Source organism: Meles meles, chromosome 1 (assembly GCF_922984935.1).
Source record: "Meles meles chromosome 1, mMelMel3.1 paternal haplotype, whole genome shotgun sequence".
Taxonomy (NCBI): Eukaryota; Metazoa; Chordata; class Mammalia; order Carnivora; family Mustelidae; genus Meles; species Meles meles.
In genome coordinates this window covers 151,734,571-151,759,946 of record NC_060066.1, presented here as the reverse complement: position 1 = coordinate 151,759,946, position 25,376 = coordinate 151,734,571, and the positions used below count along the sequence as shown (strand labels likewise).

Genomic DNA, 25,376 nt, shown 5'->3' with positions numbered 1-25,376 from the left:
CTGATGATCTATTGCCAATTCCACTTAGCACTTCTCAGTTATCTTTTTGGACCTCTGCTGCATTTTATTCCCCAGAACTGTACCATAAAGTGTTGTGTGGTAAATACCTTAGGCTGTGTGAGCCGTAGGCCTATGTAGGGATTGTTGAGCAAAGGCAGCCATAACCCTATGGAAACAGAGGCATACGGCTGGGTGCCAGTAACGCTTTATGTATTGATACTGAAACTTGAAACCCACATAGTTCTCATGGGATTTATCTCAACTATTTAAAAACATAAAACCCATTTTAAACCGAAAGGCTGTACCCAAACAGGCAGTGTGGTGGATTTGACCTGCAGGCTGTAGTTTGCTGACCCCAGTTGTAAACCATCCTCCCAGCCTCCCATTCTTGATATTCTCCTCTCCCTTAGACTCTCGCCTCTCTAAATTATTTATTCTGCTCTAAATACTGCACATTCATTACCTCATTTTATCCTCAATTATAGGAAATAGATATTATTATAATATTGTTATAGTTCATTAAAACATATTTTACTTAAAATTTATTTTGTAATTTATTCTATTATTATCATATCATTTTATTATATTATATTATATATAATTATTTTATTTATAATATAAATTTTATTGCTTTATACTATTATATTTGTGATATAAATTTTAATTATATATTTCATATAATATAAAATAAATTTTTTATATTTATACATGATTACTTTATAATTATATTATAATTATAAAGTAATCATACATATTATTATATATAATAATATATTATTGTTATAATCCTTTCCAATAAGGAAACTGAGATACAGAGAAATTAAGCAGTTCATTCAAAGTTACACAGCTGGCAAGAGGTAAAGACAGAATTCAGACACAGCCATCTGACTCCAGAGCCAGGACCAGCACAGACAGGTGGGGGTCTGCCGTAGTAACAAATAAAACTCCAAATCTGAGCACTTGCCTTCCAGAGGTTCCTCTATATGAACCTCCAAAAGGGGTCATGGATCTTTTGGAAGATGGACCTGCTCTTAATTGCGTGTTATATCCTTCCACATTTGGTAGGCAGCCACAGTCCCTGGCCCTCCCCACACACAGGGAGGCTGGCAAAAGGAGCTTGCTTAGACATCCAGGAATGCAGGGATGAATTTGGTGAGCACTGAGTCAGCCTCAGCCACATATTTCTTGCCCTACTCTGTGTTCACTCTCTCGGCACTCCTCCTACTTGTCAGTCCACTGGTTCTTGGTGTCCTTGCTAAGCTGCTCTCTGCTGGTCCCTTCTTTAAATGTGAATGTTTCCCGGCATCTGGGACCCCTTCAATCCTCACTGAACATGTTCTCCTTTAAAAAGCTCAACCACAGCCACGATCCACTCTGCTCAGGGCACCCAGGTGAGTTCCCATTGCGTATGTCTGCCTGCTAAACAGCACTGCTTGGATTTCCCATGTGCCTCTCAAACCCAACACGTCCAGAACCAAAATCCCCATCCTCCCCCACAAAATCTGCTTGTCCTTCTGTTTTCCCTATTTCTGTTAATGATACCTCCAGCCTGCCAGCTGCTCAAGCCAGAGACAAGATGTCTTCATAGTCTCCTTTCTTTCTCTCCCACCCTACATCAGTTTGGTCAAGAAGCCAGTCAGTTCTCCTGCACAGAAATCAATCCTTCCACTCTGGTGCCACTGCCACAGCCCTGGTTGGCACCCTTGGCCTTCCACCCTGGGATCACAGATCACCCGTCTCCCTGCCCCAGCCTCCTCACCCCTCATAATGGTCTGCTGAAAAGCAAAGCCAATCATGGGATCCTGCTTCTTAAACACTGTTTGTGCTCCAGCTACATTAAGACATCTTCAATTCTCCCAAGTGGCTTGTGATTTACACAGTCCATTTCCTCCATGTGGAAGCCTCCTCAACCATATCATGCCTATCCCAGATAACCACACTCATGCACCGTCAAGGCCATGCTTCTTCTCAAGGAAGCCTTTATCTTGTTACATGTTCAGTTCACCTTCTCGGGGGGCCCATGATACCCTATGTTGTAATATTCTCTGGCATTGCAGGGATTGTGTTCTGTTCTAGTGTCAATGCCTTCCACACAGCCTGACGTGCAGCATATCCCCAATAACAGTCCATTTTTAAAAGTCATAAAATAACTTCAGTTCTTCTTCTGAATATGTAATTTTTGATAACTTGTTAACTCACGCTAATAACTCTCCTGATCCTGGGTTTCCTCTTCTAGAAAATGGTGGTGATAACCTCACTTAGAAGTACTACTGGGAGAGGTACACAGGGTAGGGGACCTTGTATGGAACAAATGCTCCATAAATGTACACCCTTCTTTCCCCTCCCCCAAACCCAGGTTGGACTGAGCTTTTCAGACATCACTACCTTTCTGTGTCTGACAGACCCCCACGTCCTCAGCTAAGGGAATGCTAATTGAGCACTTCTGCTTTTCATTCTGGCATGTAGGAACATAATCGTAATCCGTGTTTCCTAACACATAAAAAGCTGAACAGACTGAAAATTCAACAGTTCTTAGATCTCTCAGAGACTCGTGAGGTCACAAGACAAACCATTGTACCAAAAATTGGAGAGACAGACAGGCAGAGTCAAAAAAAAATCAAAAGAGTAGAAACCCACAAGCAAGAACCTCACCAGGACCAATGCCAGGGTAGGAAAACCTAACTGTAATTGACAAATTATGGGAGGCTCAGTGTGGGCTGGTGTAAGAGTTAAAAACCCCAGGCGGAGCCAAACATAGGGGTCCCCACACTTTCGTGAGTTTTATCTCCAGGAGCTCTACCAGGTCCTCAGAGTCAATATCAGAGAAAAATCATTTAGTGCTTCTGGCAAGGGGGAAAGGAGGGAAAGGAACCATTTTAAAATACACCAGAGCCCTCTATTCTTAATAAGTCCTGCTCCCAGGAGAAACTATTTTATTAGAACCTAACTTGCTGGGATTTTATCAGAACCTACCCTACCTGGGAGAACAAAAATACCTAACTCTGGCCCCCACACCCTAACTATCCTGTCCCACCTAAAAGGGGGGGAAACCTAAGATACACTGGTGAAGTTCATAGTCCAGGGGCTCACCGAAAGACTGAGACCTGATCATAGGACTCTGTGTATTTCATAGAATGTTTCCTTTGCCCCCTCACCTTACCACTACATTACTAAAAGTTTATATATTTCAGTTTCTTTTATGTAGTACATCATGACCACCTTTCAACAAAAAATTACAAGGCATACTAGAAGACAGAAACACATTTGAAAAGCATGAGAACAAGAGTAATAAATGGCAGGTTACTGGACTTGTCAGAACAGGATTTTTTTCTAAAAAATATGATGAACATGCTGAGGGCTTAAGTGGAAAAAGCAGACAACATACAAGAATGGATAATATGCAAAGTAATGTAAGCAGAGAGATGGAAATCCTAAGAAATGCCAAAAAGAAATGCCAGAGATCAAAAACACTATAACAGAAATGAAAAATACCTTTGATAGGCTCATTAGTAAGCTGGACATAGCTGAGGAAGAAATATCTGAACTTGAGGATATCACAATAAAAACTTCCCAAACCGAAAGTTACAGAGATAGAAGACAGAAAACAAAACAAAAACAAACAAACAAAAACCCAGAACATTCAAGAACTATGAGATAATTACAAAAGATGAAATATACAAATATATTCAAACTGCAAAAAAAGATAAAAATCTTGAAAAAAGCATGAGAAAAAATATACCTTACTTATAGAGAAGCAAAGATAAGAAAGGCATTCAACTTCTCAGAAAATATGCAAGAAAGAAAGAGAGTAGAGTGAAATACTTAGTGTGTGAAGGGAAAAATTGAGGGAGTTTGTTGCCAGTAGACCTGTCTTGCAAGAAATGTTAAAAGAAGTTCTCTACTATATATGAGTCATAAATTTTATGAGCCCTTAAAGTTTGTTAGCATTTGGTCTCTTATATAAATGCTAAAAAATTACTCTTACTTGTAAGAGTAAACTCATCATGGAGGAGAAAAACTGAAATTAAGGTAACTATTTGTTGCTAAATAGATGCAAAAGAAGGAAAACTTCTTAAGTGATGGATTTACAGTTCCCTTAGTTTAAAATTTATTTATTGACCTCTTATTTTGAGAAGGGCTGTTTTTCCCCCACAAGGCAATTTGTCATAAATTACCCTCTGTGCACTTCAAAATAGCTTAGAGCTATCCTTTAATCATAGATTTTTGAGAGAAAAGAAGAAAATAAATTATAATATGAAAATAAATATATAACATTCTTACCATGTACAAATAATACAGTAGTCTCATTTGATCAAATTAGAATTACAGAACTTAACTTCTTAAACAGATTCTTGGTCTTTATCTTCCACATAGTACTACATACACACCAAAAAGAATTTTTTAAATTATTTTAGCTGATAGGGGTAGAGTGCTAATTTAAACAACTTTTTCTTAACGTCTAAGTGCATTTGTTCCTAACTTGTATATTGCCAGTCCTTTCTGTTTTCTAAAAGCTATTTTGTTGTGGTGCTTAAATTTTCTTCTTATTAATTAAATCCCATATCCAGAAATCTTGCCTGTGAGTTTAGAAAGGGCTTCGATTATTGATTTTCACTTTTTGCTCTTGAAAATAATCCAGTCCTACAGAAGCTTTCAGTTTAGCTGAATGTCTGAAGAATTATATAAGGTGTCAAAACATAGCATATATAATCTTCATGTTGAAAGATATTTTAATTTGGGGTCATAGTAAATATTTGAATCATTCAGATAATTAACGTTCAAAAAATGGAGCCCTTTTGTCCTTACGTAAGGTACACATCTTTTCAAGATCTTATTCTACATGAGTACTGGTGCTTTGCACAAAGTGATTTCTAAAAAATGGTTCCCTTTAAGAGAATGACTTCATAAAACCATAGTTTCATGGTACTTGTCACAAATAACCTTATTTCAGATTGAAACTGGAATCTTATTTCTCGTTTTAGCTATTTCTTTATTGGAAGCACCATAACTATAGTTAAATACAACATGAGCTACTTTAGTACTGTTCGTTTAAAATTCATATTGTCTGTGTATCATGATTTATTGACCTGTTGATGCATGTGAATTGAGTGCATTTTGTTGCCACTGTATGTTAAATGGTGACCAATGTTTTTACAAAGGAATTGAAAAAAAATATCTTTTAAGAAAAAAAAAAAAAGAAGTTCTCTAAAGGGAAGGGAAGTGATTTAGATTAGGAATTAGCATCTACATAATAAAGAAAGGAAAACTATTAGAGAATGAATAAATGAAGGTGAAATGAAAACTTATTTTTCTTATTCTCAGTTGATCTAACAGATAATAGTTTGTTCAAAATAATAATAGCAATGATGTATTCAATTATGCATGCTTATGTGTAAGTGAAATGAATGACAGCAATGATACAAGGCATGGCAGGAAGAATTAAGAATATTTTGTTATTATAAGCCATTCTCACTGTCCACTTATTTGAAAGTGGACTTGGGATCTTTTAAATGTATATTGCAAACTCTAGGGCAGCCACTAAAAAGTTTAAAAAGAAGTATAATTGATATTCTAAGAAAGGAGAGAAAATAGAATCATTTAAAACCTCAATTAAATGATTTAAAGCTCAGTTAAAGCCATGAAGGCAGAAAAGGATTGGAAGCCAAAAATAGAAACAAAGAAAATGGGTGATAAATAGAAAACAGTAACAAATGTGGAGATATTAATCCAACTATATCAACAAACACTTTAAATGTCAGTGATCACGGGACGCCTGGTTGTCTCAGTCAGAAAAACATGCAACTCTTTATCTTGGGATCAGGAGCTCAAGCCCCACATTGGGTGTAAAGATTACTAAAAAAAAATAAAAGAACAAATAAACAGAAAGGTCAGCAATCTAAAAATACCAAGTAAAAGACAGGGATTTTCAGAGTGGTTCAAAAAATGAGACCCAAATACATGTTGTCTACAAGAAACCTACTTAACTATAAAGACAATTGTAAAGTCATATAAACAGATGGAGAAAAATATACCATGCTACCCCTAACCAAAACAAAACAAGAGAAGCTATATTAATTTCAGACAGAGCAAACTTAAGACCAAAGAAATTTATCAGGGATAAAGAAGAGCATTATATAACAAGAGAGGCATCAGGATTCAAGAAGACGTAACAATCCTTAATGGATATGCACTGAACAACCGAGTGGGTCCAGGCTCACTGTCTACCCAAGTGCTTGATCCCACCCCTTCCACCTCTCTAGGACCTTGGTCCATTAACGGGTATGGCTCCATCTTTCTCAAGGCTCTCATCCTCAAAGTATCTTTCTTTTTCTCTGTCTAACAACCCAACATCTCTACTTTAAAGAAAGGAGCGGTCAAAAACACCAAGTGTCATGGGAAGTCCAAGTGGGAGACTGTCTTTTTTCTCCACTTTCCTTCAAAACCAAACTGGGTAAAAGCAGTCAGTTCCTCTGCTCCATGACTTTACCTCCCAATTTACCCTGGAAACCAGCTTCTGCCTACCCTGTTTCTCTAAGAGACTATCAAAAATCATCTCATTACTTCCAAGTCAGTAGGTCATTTACAATGTATGGAGTCCAACACACTGATGACACTTTCTGCTTTCTTAAAATTTTTGGATCCCTTGGCTTATGCCATGTCTCTGGCCTCATTTTTTTTTGTCTCCCCCCCTCATTATGGTCTGTGATATGAGAGGAGCCTGGAGAGTGGTCTTTGTAGAGCAGTTACGTGTTTTGACTTGATTCTAAGACCCATGGGAAGCCTTGAAGAGTTGTTTTGTTTATGGCAGGACTATATGGGGGAGCAGGACTTAACATAATTACATTTCTGGTTTGTTGGTTTTTTTTTTAATTGCTCTTGGGGTGCCTGGGTGGCTCAGTTGGTGAAGGGTCTGCTTTTGGCTTGGGTCATGATCTCAGGTAATGGCATCAAGCCCTGCATCGGGCTCCCTGCTCAGTGGGGAGCCTGCTTCTCCCTCTGCCTGTCACTCCCCCTACTTGTATGCTCTCTCTCTCTCTCTCTCTGTAAAATAAATAAATAAATAATCTTTTAAAAAAATTAAAAAAGATTGCTCTTGCTGCAATGTGAAGAACACATTGAAAGAAGGCAAGCTTGGGTCTAGGGAGGATTCAGTGGTGCTGAAAAGAGAGGACAGGTAGTACCTTGCACTGGAGTGGTGGAAGAAACGGACAGAAAGGGATTTATTTGAGAGGTACTTGTGAGGCAAAATCAACAGAGCTTCATACTAAAATGGATATGGAAGCCAACAGGGAGTGAACTTTGGAAAAAATGCTTGGGTTTCTAACTTGTACAGCTGGGTAGATGGTAGTGGCATTCGCTGAGAAAGAACACTAAGAAAACACCAGTTCTGAAAGGAAAGAGCATGAGTGTAATTTTAGACATGTGAGTTCAAAATGCCTTAATGTATCCAAGTAGGGAATTCAAGTGAACAATTGAATATACAAATCTGGTGCTCAGAGGAAAGATCTGGGCTGGAAATAGATTATTTGTGAGCTTCTGAATATAGGTAGAATGTGAAGCTGCATATGGAAAGGATACTTACAGAGAACAGACTGGAGAAGAGGGTGTACCACTGAGCAATGAGGACATTTAAGGACCAGGTAGAGAAGAAGATGGGGGGCAGGAAAAAGACGTCAAAGGAGCTGTTAGAGAGATGGGAGGAAAATCAGCAGAATGCAGTGTTCCAAAAACGAAACAAAACAGTACTTCAAGAAGCAGAGAGGGTCAAATGTTGATGAGACGATCAAGAGGGAGAATGGAAAATGGCCATTGTATATAGAAACGTGGAGGAAACTGTTGACCTTACAAAGCACTGTTGGGGAAGTTGTTCTTTGTTAGTTTGTAATGGAAGTCAACTGAGCATATTTAAAAGCTCACAGGAAGGATCCACTCGTTAGGGAGAAGGAAAATATACAAGACAGAAGATTCCTCTGAATGCAGGAGGACTGGGTTCTGAGGTCAGGTGTGTAATGTGGGAAGTTAATATGTTCCTGTCAGACGTCTTGCAGAGGCAGAGCCATCTGTTGAGCGATGCTGAGATTTGAAGCAAGTAGAGGGTTGCCTTGTAGGTTACCAGTGGAGAGAGAACTAAGGAAACAACAGCGGGACTGGCAAGCAGTCAGGAGGTCCATCTGATGTTAGTGCCTAGAAATTTATCTTGACCGATCTATCCTTCTCCCCTTTTTTTCTTTCCATTCATTAAGCAAATGTTTATTGGGTACCACATTGGTGCTAGACACTCTTCTAGACGCTAATGATACAGAGTGCTGTGGAACTCCTATGGGGCACAGAGAGTTGGAGTTGCACCCAATATGTACTGCAAACAGAGAGAGCACAGCATCAGCCCTGGGGGGCCCAGGACAAGAAGGAAAGTGGGCAGAGGACAGTCAGGGGGCAAAGTCCAGAAGAACTGGCAGTACCTTTGACTTCTTTAAAAATATAACACTATGTCACAAATATGAGCTAACTCTTTTATTAAAAAGAATATTTTATCCAGCAATCCTGGCAATCCTGCAAGGATTTCAAATCCTCCTCTTCCTTCCTTGAGCTCTTCACTAATAATAAAAGTAAACATTCATTTCTTGCCTGTCCCACTGAACAGCAGGAGCACTTGAGGCTTATACCCCTCCGTCTTAGTACTTGATTATATTTAATCTTGTATTTCATTATAGACTGTCTCCTGTCAGTCCTTGATGGTCTCCTATGTGCAAGCGTTATGAAAAAAACATAGACTGTGGAGGCAGACAGACCTGGTTTAGAGCCAATGTCGCACGTATAGAGGTCCAAGTTATTTAATCTCTTCAAGTCTGAGTTTCTTCACCTATAAAAATGGACGTAATTCCTTACAGGCTATTTATATTAAACAAGGGGCACCTGGGTGGCTTAGTTGGTTAAAGGTTCAACTCTTGATTTCCACTCAGGTCATGATCTCTGGGTCATGGGATCGAGCCCTGGCTTCATTTTCTGTTTGAGATTCTTTCCCTTTCCCTCTACCTCCCCTTCTACTCCTCTCCCCACTCACTCTCTCTCTCTAAAATAATAAATAAAATCTTTAAAAGAATGGATTAAATGAGAATCTATGGAAAGATGCCTGGCACAGTAAACCATCCTTTTCTTTCTTTCCTTCTCAGAAAGGAGGACCCTATGAAGTAATTGTTCTGTGCCTACTCTCCTGTGATAGGGACACCGTCAGAATCAAAATAGACTTAATGAGTAAAATCATAATGCCATATTCCCCAGCCAGAACAGATTAACAGAGGTGTGTGTGTGTGTGTGTGTGTGTGTGTGTAACTGAATTTCCATAGTGATATTTACCTTCTAAATCAAGAACAACTACATTGAGCCAAAGCATGTGTTGGTTTGTATTTGTAAGGCTGATTCAAACACTGGCATTCCCAAACCAGTATAGTTGAGAAACAAGGCCGTTTTCATAATTTGGGCTCTTATTAACTTGTAGCCGCCATGCTGAGTCCTGTTCTAATGCTCAGATCAGCCTTTTGTGGCAAGTCCTGCAAGGCCCAGCTGAAGCTGGAAAAAAAGAATGGCCAGTTTTCCTTCTCAGCTCTGCAGTAAGTACTTGTTCTTGGTAGCAAAAACTATTGGTGGCCACTGAAATAATAAAAGCAGAGACATTGGAGAGGGACCAAGGTCAGAAAGTTGTAAGTCTAGCTTTTCCCAAGCACCGACACAGAAATACCTGCTGTGGGTTGAGGCCGCCGGTTCTCCCTGGCTGTCTTCATGGGCCATGGGGAGTTGGAGCTAATTGATTCTGGAAGAAGAAAGACTAGTCCCATTTGTAAATGTCATAAGTTAATCAGAATATATTTCCACTATTCTTGACCCTTGACAGAGTCGAGGATGTCCTTCATATTTTCAGTGTAGACATTAAATATTCAACAGCAATATTATATCGTGTAGGTTGCCAATTTGGGCCGGAGTTCAATGGATTTCCACACTCGGAAGATGTAAAGTAAATGCCTCATCACTATGCACATCTAGCATGCCCTGTCACAGGACTATGGGACAAATCTTTGCAGAAGGTAATGAGAACTGAGAGAATTCCTCATTTTAAGGCAGTAGAATATGCTCCCGAGGTAAAAACATATGAAAGGCTGATCGGTAGAGACCGATTGCTTTCCTCTTTTCAAAAACCCTATTATTCTTGTCAGACAGGTTTGGTCATTAATCTCACAAGCTCCTGTGACATCCTATTAGCTGGAGTAATCTTGAATACCTTATCGTTTTGAAGGCACAATGAAAATATTTGTGCTAACACAATAGTATCCCTGCCTGATAAAGGGATGGAAATAAGAACTGTGTATGACCTGTCACCTGATGTGCCTCGGAGCCTCAAAAACAGGAAACTGTCATTAATGGGAAACCAAATAAGCTTCTCAGGATTACGGCGTATTTACAGAAGTAGGGGTGGGGAGAGAGTGCAAAACGCTGAGAACCCGACCTGAAAGCAGAGGCTTACACAGACTTCAATGCAAGTGGCAGGGAGTGAGCGATGGGATGAGGGTGCCCTTTGGTCTTTGGAGTTGGTTACCAAGCAGCAGTATTACCATCACCCACTTACTGATGATCTCCCTCTTTCTATAGGGTGTTGGGTCACAGTGTATATCCGTATATATCAGTTTTCCTAGGGAATCCCTCTTTTTATTTGGGATGACGGCTGTGGCTCCAGCACGTCAAGACCCCAAGCTTGGAGTCCTGAATGTGTCTGAGTTCTGGTTCTGCCACTTCGTGGCTTGGTGATGTTGGCACCTCGGCTTACTATTCTGAGCCTCAGTCTGCAAATCTATAAAACGAAGACAATCATGCGAAGACAAAACAGCTCATTTCTATCAAGACATTCTATCAAATGGAAAACCCTGTAGATGCAGTTTTGCAGACATGATTATTAACTGTACATTTCTCATGTCCTCTTTTGAATGTAGAGAGAAAACACATTAAGGAAAAATATTACCACTTAGTTTTTAAAGGACCCCAAGAAAAGACTAAAATAGTAAAAACAAAGAATGTGTTTGGGATTCCAATAACATTCTAGAAGTTTGGGGCAGACTACCCTAACTTTGAACAGCACTTGCTGCTATTCAGTATAACTCTTGTCACATGGATTATGGCTTTCTGTGTACGTGTCTTTCTCCTCTAGTAGATGAAACCTCGGACACAGACAATGTCTACTTTATTATAATTCAGTTCTTTGCATAATGCTTGACACAATATAAGAGGGTAATCAGACATACTTTCTCCATAAATAGAATGAAGACTTCATAGGGCAGTACAAGGAGGAAATCTTACGTTCCTACACGGTGACCAAAGACCGGGGAATAAAACAAATGTACGTGAGGATGATGATGAAAACATTGTTTCAATCTGTTTTTGAAGGAGGGTACCCAGGATGCTGAGAGGTCCAAAAGCAATCATGCAAGAAGTGGTGGAAGGATCTGGAAATATCTAAGCGGAGAAGTGCATTCTCCTAAAAGCATGATGACTGAACCAGCTCTAGCTGGTCTGTTCAGTCTGTGGTGGGCAGTGCTTGTGGTCTTGTGCCCATCTCTCTTCCTGATGCCTTGCCTAGCACCTGAGTGATACTTAGTAGTGAACTGTTCAGTGAAGGAATTCCATTACTCTTAAGGGACTATGTCATTTTAGAAGAGGGAGATAGATTTTTCCCTGCAAGAGAGGATTGAGCCCTAGAAATAGTAATGACAAAGAGGTGGGATTCAGATCAGTATATAAAGAATTTTCTAACTAGTGTTGGGGTCCAGCTGAATATCTCACTGAGAATATTCAAATTCAGGAACCATTCCTCATGGATGCTTTTCAAAACTGATCTGTACTGGCGTGGCGTAGGGGGAGATTAAATGCCTCCTAAGGTCCTTCCTACCTCTGAGTCTCTTTGTGTACGCATAGGCCAAGGGGTGTGAGAGTGTGTGTGTGTGTGTGTGTGTGTGTAAAAACATCAACTCCCCCTACCATCATCCCAGAAATATGTAAATATTGTCCCTACTAGCCTTCTCCAGGGCCTGAGGTCCCATCACCAGGGAGCTGAAGGGGGAGGGGAAACTTGATGCTGTGTCACTAAAAGGTCTCACTACATTTTCCATCATGAACTCATTTAATCAAATGTAACCAACCACAGATGAATAAAATTATCATCATTTTAGTACATTGTTAATTGTGTAGTCCTTTTCAGCTTTAAATTCAGACCAGTAAAAGTCGTGATATTATTCAATATCAAAAACCATAGGAGTGTTCTTTAAAAACGTAACCCCGTTAGGAGTGGAAACGTATTAAGTTCCCGTCAGTCACGGACCCTGAAGTGCGAAGGAATGCCTCATCGTCAGCCAGAGGGGGTGCTGTCCAGCGTTACAACCAGTGGTGCACAGTAGTTAAAACCATAGGCTGAGGAGTCGGACTGCCTGGGTTGGAGTTCTATTTCTGCTAGTTACTCATCGTGCGGCCTTGAATTTGTGTTAGAGTTTCCTCGCTTGCAAAATAGCAGTTTGGAGAGGGCTAGAGGAGATAAAATAACAGTGCACTCAGAACAATAACGATACCTAAAACTAGCAAGTTCCTGCTCCAAATCCGACATAATGCTAAGCATTATTCAGGTATCCTAACAACCCCACCTCCGGCCCCAAGTTCCAGTTGAGACAGAGGTATTAAGTGACTTGGCCCAGGTCACCCAGCTAGAGAGTGGCAGAGCTGTCACACCTAGCTCCACCGAGGCCACTGCCGAAACCCTTGCTCCTGACTCCTCAGCCTCCTTGCTGAGAATGTTGTTTGCCAGCCTTGCATCTGTGTGGGATTTTCAGGTAGGAACCTAGAGGAGGAGGAGGAGGAGTAATAATAATATAATAATAATAGCGACAGTTTCTGGAGTGCTTTCCATGTTTCAGGCACTATTCAAAGCACTTCACATGCATTAAGCCTCACCAGAGACTTACAAAGTTTTGTTATTATTCCCATTTTACAGGTATAGAACTGAAGCCCAAAGAGGTTAAGTAACATGTCAAAAATTCAACCAGGCTGTCAGACATCACTGAGACTAAGTCTTAACCACCACTCTATGGTTCTACTTTAGAACAGCCCTTGGTGGGACAGGAGAATTTGGGAAACCAGGAAACCATATCACTTCCAAAGGAAGACAGGGTGTTGAGGTGAAAAAGAGACAAAAACAGTTGAGACATAATTACCTTTTTGATGATTTTGCTAGAACTTCCTCCAACACTGGCAGTGGGAATGGGCCCAGAGACGGAGAGATGAGATGGACTTTTGAGGCACACGCCATGTGCTAGTAGGTATGGGGCCTTTCGTTTGCTTGTCTTGTCTTTGATTTTAGGAGCTTGATGACTCAGGAAGATCCACATTTGATTCTAAGCAGTAAATGCAACAACACCCCTTTTAATCACTTTGCTCTTAAAATAATCGTGTTTGGGGACACCAGCAGAGAACCCAATCTAAAACTTCCAGTTTTTTTTTTTTTTTTTACTATATATTCATAACCTTGAAGAAAATTCAGAGTCAACAGCTTTTATTAAGTGGCCGCCCTGTGCCAAGAGCTCTCATGATTGGTTTAATCCTTGCCTCAACCCTGGGAGGAAAGTGTCATTATCCCCAAGGTCACAAAACTAATAATGTCTTCATTCCAAGTTCATCTCTTCCCAGTAACCACACTGCTGCCTCAGAATCTATAAGAATGACGCCAGCAACCATCTCCCTGCAAAAAACAAACAAAAAACTAGCTTGTATTTTATCCCAATATTTGCAATCATAGGAGTCAGTCTCTTCACAGGCTTATAAAATGAGCACACCATATAAGCAGATGTCTGAGCTTGTAAGAAATGTCAAGTCTGTGATTGCTTCTCTTTCATTTCCTTGTCATTTACTTAAATTTAATAACTTCTTATTTATAAAAGCAAAACTAAATGCTCTGGAAATTTTAGAAAATTCCAATAAGTATAAAGAAGAAAGTTAACATTAACATTTGATTAATATATATGCAGATATATAATAAAGTCCATAATCAATTTTTTTCATTTAATAATAGAGTATTTCCCATGTCATCAAATAATTTTTGTAAACATTTCCTTAATGAAGGTATGAAATATAATTTTATAGGCATACTATGCTTATTTTCATCATTCCCTTACTCCAGGGTATTTATTTTTCTCTTTTCACTGTTAGAAATAATGTTGCCCTGGCATGTCATTGCACATAGACCTTGCCCCTATCTCTGATTATCACCTAGGAAAGATTCCTAGTAATGAGATTATTAGCCCACAGGGTATAAAAGGTAGAATTACGATATTTCTACTTCCTTCTAATCAGATATACTTCAGTGATAAAGCAAGAATTCTTGAAGAGACAAAAGGATTCTAAAAAGGAAGATTTTTAGATACGGCTGTTCGTCTAAGTTATTTGAAATAAGAGCTGTCAAATTGGGTCCAATTTAGTTCTACATGACTCCGGATACAGAACATACATTAGATGCTAAAAACATCTGCAGTCCATTGATCAATAAGGTCTCTAATGCCAGTCACCCCAGGGGCCAGACTAGTTTAAGGCTCTAGGATGTGCAGCAGAATCCCTTGTCGTTCTTTTCCTTGGAAACAAGTTAAATCCACAGTCAGTCCTTTATTTCAGCAAGCAGTTACGGACTCTCCTTGGGCCCAGCTGTGTGTTGGTGCTTCTACGCTTTCTTCCTTTCTCTAGAAACAGTATCATTCAAAACATCCCATAGTTCTTGCTGTTTCCCAAACGTTCAGGCTCCCTTAAATACTTACACCTGGTTCCCAGAACCTCTCCATTAATTTCCTTATGTTTCATTTGACCTCCCCATTATCTGTAGAGGAAAATGTGTTTTTACAGGAACAAAAAGAAATTTGTAGAAGCATAACTAGGAAAGAAAAGTAAATTGATTCTTCTGTATCAGAAGGACTAGAAGCCATAGAGAATGATACAACAAACACCATTTATCTGCTTCCCAGTTTAAGAAATAAAATGTTGCGGGGCGCCTGGGTGGCTCAGTGGTTTAGGCCACTGCCTTCGGCTCAGGTCATGATCTCAGGGTCCTGGGATCGAGTCCCGCATCGGGCTCTCTGCTCGGCGGGGAGCCTGCTTCCCTCTCACTCTCTCTGCTTGCCTCTCTGCCTACTTGTGATCTCTCTCTGTCAAATAAATAAATAAAATCTTAAAAAAAAAAAAAGAAAGAAATAAAATGTTGCAAATAATTGAAGCCCTCTGTGCACCGCCTCTCCAATCCCCTGGCCCTCCCCAGAGATTACCTCTGTTCTGCATTCAGTGTTTATCAGGCCAGCGTCTTTATATCTCTACTCCATGTGCAGCTATGTGCCTAGAATGTAGGTTCTGGGAAAGCAGGTGCTTTGTTCTCCACCAGACCTAGAACAGCATCTGGTTCATGGTAGGTAGTCAATGAGTATATGCAATATAGATGATGCATTCCTAAGCAATGTAGGAGTTTTTCATGTTTTTAACCCTTAATAAATTGTCCGATATTGTACATATCCTTCTTAGTCCATGCTGATAATGCAGCCCAGCTTCATTCATGTTTATTGCCATACAGCAGTCCGATAGAAGACTATAACGCAATTTCATAATCTGTTCTTCTAAGAATCAACATTTAGGTTCCTTCCGATCTTTCACATTGTAAATTTGGTACGCTGAACATCTGGGAACTACCTCCTTTTCCATTATGTAGGGCTTCTCTATAACAAATAACGGAGAAAGTGGACAGGGTCTGGCCCTTGGCTCTGTTAAATCTCTTCGTCTTCTAAATCTCTACTAGGGTGAATGGGAAGTCGAGAAACCAGTTCAGCCCTCTGGCCCTCAGCTTCTTCACAAGTGAATTGAAGCCAGCCGGTCAGCCACTCTTTCAGGGGGTTTGGGCGTCTTCAACTTAATTACACATTTCCAAATTATTCTCACTGAACTGATCCTAAATATTTAAATGTAATCATTATCTACCAAAAGTAATTGGATGTATGCAGTTTTATCACTTCATGCAATTCTATCAGTAAAAACATGTATAAGTACACTCATACTATATTTGAAATATGTGCCAACTCTAAATGAGAAACATTCGGAACACTTTTAGCAATAACGGTACAGTAGTTAGGTAGGGACTATGGACCGCCTCCATGTTAACACTTCGGTATTTTTCTAAATCAGTTTGCTTCCACTGCCCTATCCTTGTAGGCAGTGGAAGTTCCATACTCAGTTATAGTATCGGGAGCCCCTTCTTCCCCTCCTCTGGAGTCTTATTAAAATCTGGGAAGCTTTACTCAGTCCAAAAAGTTTGAGGAAGAGGTTTTTTGTCTTCAGTTATTTATGGTCCCCATGAGGTTCGTATAGTTTGAGCCTTTGTGACCCACTCAAAAGTGGGCTGCTGCACTCACAGCATCCTTGTTGCTGGGACTAGCTGGACCACAGGGCCAGTTGAGAACCCAGCCATCCACCGACCAAACTCTCCCACAGGCTTTGGCATTTCCTAGTACTAATGGCATAAGAGTGGGGCTCGGGTCTCATCCTTCCACACACTATCAACCCCCTCTTTGTGCTGGGGTAGTCTCACTTCCTGGTTGGGAAGGCAGTATTGGTCTACTCTCTTCTCTTCAGATCTCACCCTAATCACATCGTCTCTTGGGCAACATTCCTCCATCTGTCCACACACACATTCTGTGTGTGTGTGTGTAAAATGAACCAACAGCACAAAATAAGATGTAGTTACTTTTTCATTACATATCTGGCTAGCTTTATTTCTAAATATTTTAATCATTTTTATTTTTATCAGCTTTTATTTACTCTGAAAATGATTGCCTTCAAATAATGTATTTAAATTCTGAAGACCAGACAGTAGCTATCTTGTTGACTTTGTTTTCCAAGGGGACTTAATAAATTTGCTAAAACCAGAAATTAATATTTATTACCAAAAAATATATACATAGAGTCAGGCAAAGTCAAGTTGAATGGGTAGCAGCTGTACCTGCAGCTCTTCACTGGGGCAGGTTTTAACTGATTCAGCCTGGCACACAAGTAATTGGACAACATTAATTTTACACATTTGCTTGAGTATGTAGGCTACTGTTTAAATAGAGATGTTCTTTCTCAAGTTTTTGTTTGTTTGTTTTCTTTTGTGGAGTTTAATTTACAGACTACAATCTTTACCAAGAGTCAAGATCTCAAGTTTCATCTTCTCTCTGAATAAAGATCTTGAACAAGTTAGTTAATCATGTCCTTTCTTTGGCTGTATGGTAAAAAGCTTTTCCCATGGCCCAAGCACAGATGACCAGCTCCCTCTTGCTAAGCGCTCAGTATGAGTCAGGCATTCAGTTAATTCCTTCACATACTGTATCCATACCAAAGCCCCATCTGGTCGGGATTATTAAGCCCATTTCATAGATAAGGAAACTGAGACTGGGCGTTGCATGACTTGGCCAAGATAAAACACCTAGTGTGTTGCTGAAGCAGGACTTGAACCCAGTCTCTTTGATCCAAAACCAGGGTTCTAAATCTGGAAGCCGTTGCCCTTGCTGGGTGTTAGAATCACCTGGTGAGTTGGTAAACCTGCCCCACCCCCCAAGGTTCTGATTTTTTTGGTCTGGGAGAGAAACGTGGGCAAAACTATATTTTAAAAACTCTCCCGGTGATTCTGATGTGCAGCTGGCCTGAGGGCCACTGCCCCCTGCTACAAAGCCTGGAAGGGATCAGGCCCAAAACTGGGAGAGCAGATCAAAGGCACCAGCAGCAGTGGTTTCCAAGATGTAAGAAAATAGGATCCTTTCAGGTTCCTTTAAATGTGAAGATATGCCAATTCATGAAGGTAACCGGAAGTCAGAGTGAGTATAATGGACGTGCCTGGGATTTTGCCAGTTCCAGACGGTTATTCAGCTCAGACTTTGCCCACGGTGGCAGGATTTTTCTGGTGGAGAAATGCTCCCAGGAGGACCCTAACGCAACAAATAATTTGTCAGCAGTTGAGGAAGGAAGTGTGAGATTCCACAGTTTTTAGAGAACAGTAAAGAGAAGATTCTCGCCTCTGATCTTGCAGGCAACTGGGAGTCAGCCCCATCCACCTCCAGCAGTCCCCTCTGAGCAGGGAGAGGTCTCATTCAGTATCTGCTCCATCTCCAGACTTGAGCTAGGGCTTAGAGAGGGAGGCGCAACTGGCTGAGCAGGGAGTGTGTGTCAGAAACGGAGAACACAGACAAAGACACACACGTGAAGGAGCACGGGCAGAGACCACAGTTCCAAGTGAGAGGACCAACTGTCCTGGCTTGCCTGCAACTGTTCTGATTTTAAAGCCCAAAGACCCACATGCTGGGAAGCCCCTTGGCTCTGGGCAAACAGGGATGGATGCTTGGAAACTCTAGTCCTAAAAAACCACAAGGAATGGGGAAGGAGAGGCATACAGTGCATCAGTGAAGCAGAAAGCCTGGTTTTCTGCCTGCCCTGGGCAGCATTTTCTGAAGACCCTCTGTGTGCGCTTGTTTGAGCCTCTTTCCAGTGTCTCGGGTCCAATGTCTTCCTCTCTGTGCATTCCTTTCTTTTTCTGGAGCACATCCTGGAGTAACTTCCTAAAAACGAATTGGCAGAAAGTAAATTTTTTTAAGTCTCCCATTACCAGTTTTATTCTTTCCTCATTTTCTGATAGGTTACCCAAGTGTTTACCTGAGAGAGCAATCAATTTTCCTCAAAATGTGGAAGGCATTGGTCTAGAGCATATTGTCTTCTACTTAGCCATATTGTAGTCCACTGTTATTCTGATTTTCCATCCTCTATTATTATGACATGCGTCCTCCCCTCAACTGTCACCTTCTTGGAAATTTTTTAAGATCCTCTATTTATACCTCATTTTCTGAAGTTTCCCTGTGACGTACCTTGGTGGGAATCTTGGTTTTCTTCCCTGGGCTGGGCATTTGGTGTGACCTTCCAATATGGAGACTCTGGCCCTTCAACTGTGGGACATTTCCTAGGTTGTTGTTTTTTTTTTCTTTGCTCATTTTGTACTCTCTGCTATTTCTATTCCTGACTTTTAGATTCAGCTGTTAGACTTCCTAAATTGATCTTTTCGTTCTTTTCTCCCATTTTCTGCCTCTTAGCTTTTCTGTTTTCTGCTTTCTGGGAAATTCCTTGACTTTACCTTCCAACTGTTCTACTGATTGATTTCGGCTATCATGTTTCTAATTTTCAAGAGCCTTTTCTTTTTCTCTAACTGTTCATTTCTCACACCATAAATTTTTTTTTACTTTTATGGTTGTAATATCATCTCAGACCATTCTATAACATTTAGATTGGTTTCTAAATTTTCTTTGTTTCTTACATTATTTCTATTTCCTTCAGGTGTATTTGTTTGTACCTCTTTCTTTCATATTTAAAGGTTTCTGCCCAAGTTTTGAGATCCATGACCATCTATTTCTATTAAAAATAAGGCAGGCTGGGGCGCCTGGGTGGCTCAGTGGGTTAAGGCCTCTGCCTTCGGTTCAGGTCATGATCCCAGGGTCCTGGGATCGAGCCCCACATCAGGCTCTCTGCTCAGCAGGGAGCCTGCTTCCCTTTCTCTCTCTCTGTCTGCCTCTTTGCCTATCTGTGATCTCTGTCTGTCAAATAAATAAATAAAATCTTAAAAAAAAAAAAAAAAAGAATGAGGCAGGCTGAGACGTCCAGGTGGCTCAGTCGTTTGAGCATCTGACTTTTGATTTTGGCTCAGGTCATGATCTCAGGGTCATGTGACTAAGCCCAGTGTGTAACTCTGTGCTGGGCAGGGGGGGGGGGGTACTCGAGATTCTCTCTCCCCCTCTGTCCTTTCCCTGTCCCAGCATGAGCACTCTCTCTCTCTAAAATAAAGAAATCAATTAAAAAAAAAAAAAAAAGATCGAGGCAAGCCAGCATGATTAGGCAGTGTATTCATTTCCAGTTGCTGCTCTACAAAATTACTACAAACATATGACTTAAAACAGCACAAACTTATCATCTTACAGTTCTGAAGGTTTGAAGTCCTAAAGTCAAGGTATCAGCAGAGATGCCTTCCTTCTAGAGGCTGTAGGGAGAATCTCTTTCCTTGCCTTTTCTAGCTTCTAGAAGCTGCCCACATTCCTTAGCTTGTGAACCCTTCATCTGTCTTCAAGGCCTGCAGCTAGCCTCTTCCAGCCAATCCATTCCCCTGTGTCCTCCCTCTCCCTGATGACTGCTTGTTTTTCATGCCACCCATTCTGACTCTGACCTCCTAACTCTTTAAAAATCCTTACAATTACATCGCCCCACTGGATCATCACGAAAATCTGCCCATCCTCAGACCTCTAATGTAATCGGCTCTGCAAAATTCCTCTTGCCATAGGTAACATGCTCGCAGGTTCTGAGGACTAGGATGTGGATTTATTTGGGGCAGGGGTTTGGAGCATCATTCAGCCTATTATAGGCAGGGACTGAGCATTTCCTTGTCTACTATGTTCTGCTCCAATGCCAAAATATAGAAATTTTGCTATTGTTTTCCAAACAAGTAACTTCTGGTGTCTTGCCAGGAAATACGATCGTGGCTGTTAGTTACTCACTGAGAGTGGACTTAGTAGTCCATGTTCTGTCTCATTTTCAGCCTCTGGCCTCCTTTCTAGGCCCCAGGACTCAGGTCCTTTGTCTAGAACATGTGTTCTATCTCCTTTCTCGAAAGAACCCAAATAGTCTTATTAAAATGACTCTGATTTTATTACTCTCCTTAAAAACCTCTTAATGCTTCTCACTGTTCTCAAGATTAATTTCAAACTCTTTTCATGGATTACAAGCCCATACATGGTTAGGCTTCTGCTTGCTTCTCTAGCCTGTAAAATTTCTCCAAGTAACCCGTACTCACCTATCCTGGCAAGACTGGAAGTCGGCCGTTGCCTGTTGACTTCACTGAGTGCCCCACCAGCAGCCCAGTATCCTGGAAAAGCCACAAAGACAGACACTGAAAGTGTCTCCATTCATTGATTTGACCCAATGGTTCTCAAACTTTAAGGAAAATGAGAATCATCTAGAGCATCAATTAAAACACAGTTCTCATGCCCCACTCCTACAGTTCGCCATTTAGTGGGTCTGAGGTGAAGTCTGAGAATTGGCATTTCGTACAAATGTCCAGGCGATCTGATGCTTCTGGTCCAGGGACCACATCTCCAGAATTACAGATTTAAAGACTACCTATGGGGCATCGTCTTGTTCACCTCTGCATCCCCACAAGCTAGCACTGTCCTTGGCATATGGCAGGGCCTTAGTAAATGGTTACTATCATTATTCCCTTTATTGGTGTAAGCAGTTGGAAAAGGAAATTTATCTTGAGTTTCTTGAACTAGGGAATAATTAATTAAATATCCGTGCCTTCTGAACCATGAAAATACATTTTATACTCTTTTAAAGAAATAGAACTTACAATCTTTCATCTGGTACACTGCAGGTACCAAGGGAAACACTGACGTTCAGAGAAATCTGCAAAGGCTCTAAATCTTACATTCTTTCAATAAGCAGAGTGATCACTTTAGGCATAAGGTACATCTCATACCCCAGAAATATGACAGAGTTCTAGACCTTGCCCAAGGATACAATTTCATTAGTAAAAGAGTCATTAAGACAAAAATAGAGAACATTTTCAAATATAGTGACTGTGTCCAATGCATGCTAATAAACTGATTAACACCTTATAGGATAAAAAAAGAAAAGACTTTATAAAATGAGTCACTATACACACAAAATAAGCAAAGATGTAGAGAACAGATTATGTCATTGTTAACTACCTTGCAAAAGAAGAATCCATTGCAAAAGAGGAGCTTTCAAAATAATAGTAAATGTCACAAGAAATAGACAAAGCAAGTGGAAGGAAGAATGGATATTTACATATATGGACCCACTCAGCACTTCAACAGGGATTGGTTGCCAAACTCGGAGTAAGATTAGAATTTGTTTGTTCACATGCATTGGCCCCAGTAAAAAGGAAAGAAACATAACATTCAATGTTATTTGGAAATTAAATTACCCATCTTAATAAAATTGCTCTGCATTTCAGCTTGGTTTAAAATGATCCAGAGAGGCCATCAAAATGTTCTAGAAACATTATTTGGAGAACAGAAAGTTTTCTTTATAGGAGGACAAACAGTAGTCTTTAGAAAAGCGTTTCTTACTCTCTACTTTCTAAGAACATTTTCGGTCTTTCCAAGGCCCACAAGATCTTACATTGTTCATAAGGACAAGAGAGCAGATGGTCTGTATTATCCACATCATAAACTTTACTATTACAGCTTTTGCACAAGAAAACGAACAAGCCAAGGAACCCTTTCACTGCCTTGGTGTGGCCCATTATAGGTGCTTATTAAATATTTATTGAATAACTGGATGGGTGCATGGACAGACAGACAGTCAAATGAATGGATGAGTTACATATGAGTCCTGAATTTTCTGTTTAAAAAAAATTTTTACTTGAGCAATACATGTTTATTTTAAAGAAGTTATAAAATATAGATATTTAGGGCGCCTGGGTGGCTCAGTGGGTTAAGCCGCTGCCTTCGGCTCAGGTCATGATCTCAGGGTCCTGGGATCGAGTCCCACATCGGGCTCTCTGCTCAGCGGCGAGCCTGCTTCCCTCTCTCTCTCTCTGCCTGCCTCTCTGTCTGCTTGTGATCTCTCTCTGTCAAATAAATAAATAAAATCTTTAAAAATATATATATATAGATATTTAAAAAGAAGAGGACCTATAACCATACATCCAAATTTAAGCTATTTAACATGTTAATAATTTAATTTTTATTATGAATGTTTGTATATACACATATCCATTTTTATAAAAATAGGGACCACAGTATGCTTACTATTTAGTTACCTGTTAACATAATAATGTGCTTTGAATTTCTTTCAATATTAATAAATATGCTGCACTCCCTCACCATTTTTAAATAGCTGCAGAAAAAAAGCACAATGATTTGGGAATTTTCTAGGTTTGGTTAGTCTCATTTCAAAATCATATTCAATAAATACAGTGGCATTTTTCTCTATGCCTTAAAATAATGAAACTGGGTTTGTTGAAAATATTCTTCAGATAGGCTAGGAAGATGATTATTGATTAACTTGAACTCTGTTTTAATGGAGAAAATTAATTTGTATCAATTCTGGGCAAACTAGAAGCTCTGCAATGCTTAAAAGTTATCTTAATATTTATTCTCTTGACTAGTTTAATCATGCCCCTGCTGTCTTATTTGAAATTTAGTAGCAAATCTTTTTTTTATGGTATACAAACAATTCCAATTTTAATGGGATTATGATAAATACAGATTTGTGGGGTGTGTATTAGTGAAACATTTCTAATACGTTATAGGAGAATATGGAAGGGAGGAACCTTCACTCCTGATGTTCGAGGGGGGCTCAATAATTAGCACCCTCCTTTCTATCTGACTTCTAAATAATTGAGAAGTCCCCAAACAATCCCTTTTCTCCTCTGGAGAGCAAGGGAACAGAGCTCAACTCAGTGAGTCTGATAATAATAAATGAGGCTCACATTTGTTAAGTGCTTTTGGAGTTGGACCCGTCATCCCATCTGAGGCAGGAAAATGTCAATATGTCAATTCAACAAGTACATATTGAACATCTGCGTACTGAATGTCAGGCGTGATGCCAGATTCTGGGGTGACAGAACTCAACTAGGATTCACTTAGTGCTGGCCTTCAACGACCTCAGTCTTTTGGGAAAGGCAAACATGTTACTAAAACATATCCTCACTAAGTGCCTTAGTGAAGATACTTGTGGTTGCAAGTCAGAGACCTGTTGAAGCTAGCTTCCACAAAAAGGGAAATTTAGTATTAAATTTTGGGGACTTCTCACATATCCAAGGAAGAATGTACCTGGCCATTAGGAAAAATGCAGGACTAGGTGCTGAAAGACCATTAAGAATTTCCCTTCATTCTACGTCTCTACCCCTCTACACATCTTCTACTGGCCTCATTTACATGGTGGTAAGGGGTTCACCGACTGGTCCAGCCAAAAGAAAGGCCGGTATCTCTCGTGTAAATTCCCAGGAAAGGGTGTTAATTGTCCAAGCTTGGTGTAGGTGCACTCCTGATCCAGTCACCTTTGGCCATGCTTATAGTTTAGGGGTAGGATGGGTGCTGGGTAGTGAATCTAATGGATGCTTACTATGTTGAGAAATGATAGGAGTGTTGTGGCTTAATGAGGAGGGAGGCACCTGCTCTGTCTTGTGTGTGTAAAGCGCTGTGGAAGATGAAAAGATGATTGAAATATACAACCACCTCAGAAGTTAAGGCATAACAGATTCCCCACTGAGCAAGGAGCCTGACTCAGGGCTTGATCCCAGGACCCTGAGATTATGACCTGAGCTGAAGGCAGACGCTTAACCGATTGAGTCACCCAGGTGCCCCTCCACCTCTACCATAGGACAGAGTATGGTATGGTGTGCATTATCATAGAGATTCAGTATGATCTATGAGCACGTTGCTAAGGGAGATCCATTCTAGCAGAAAGAAAAAGAAGGACTCTTGAGTCCAACCTTAAAATGGATCTTTTAGTAAGAGGAGTTTAGGTAGCTAAGCAGGTCGCTCTAAGGAAGGATTATAGGCTGAATATAGAGGTTGGAAAAGGCAGTGCACATGAGGGACAGCATGGGGGGCTTTTAAAGAGAGTAACACTGAAGCAGCAGGCTGGCCCTGGTCAGGAAGGGCTTTTTCAGCACTTCTGTGATGGAAATTCCTTGTCATCCTTGGAGCAGGAAGACACCATCAGGTATTCTAGAAATATTCTGTGGACTGAGTGGAAATATGGACTACATGGGGAGACTGTTTGCAGGGAGGCTCTTAGGAGGATATTTTAATAATTCAGGCAGAGAGATGATGGAGTGGGGTCAGAGCAGAAGCAAAGGGAATGAGAGGTCGAGGGAGGGTGGATCTGCAGGACCTTTCATCCAATTCCAGGACTCAGTTCTGAAGCCTGAGTCTCAGAGCTCTTGGCCAAGGAGTGGGGTTACTCCTGGAAAGGGGAAGCTGCCTCTCCATTCGCTCCCCTGCCCCTCACTGTGCCTGCCCGCCTGCCCTACACACTGTGATTGATGTTTGAATGTTGACCGGCTGGCAAGTCTGAATTCTGATGCAATGTCTAAATCCTCCCTCCCTGTGACATATTTTTCTCATTCATGAAAGCCGAGTGCTGCCACACCAGGGTCCTGTGGAGAGAGAATACTGATAACGGGCCAGGAAAAAAAGCAGCAGCTCTAGATTACCTTTCTTAAAAGCTCACTGCAACTTCAGGAGATGAAAAATGTGTATCTGCAATTCATTGAAGGC

At 40.5% G+C, this 25,376-nt stretch overlaps 1 protein-coding gene across 2 annotated transcripts in view; it reads left to right on the top strand.

Moving 5' to 3' along the window:
* AK5 (adenylate kinase 5) overlaps positions 1-25,376 on the top strand; it is a 239,145-nt gene that overhangs the window by 136,270 nt on the left and 77,499 nt on the right. The window lies entirely within an intron of this gene.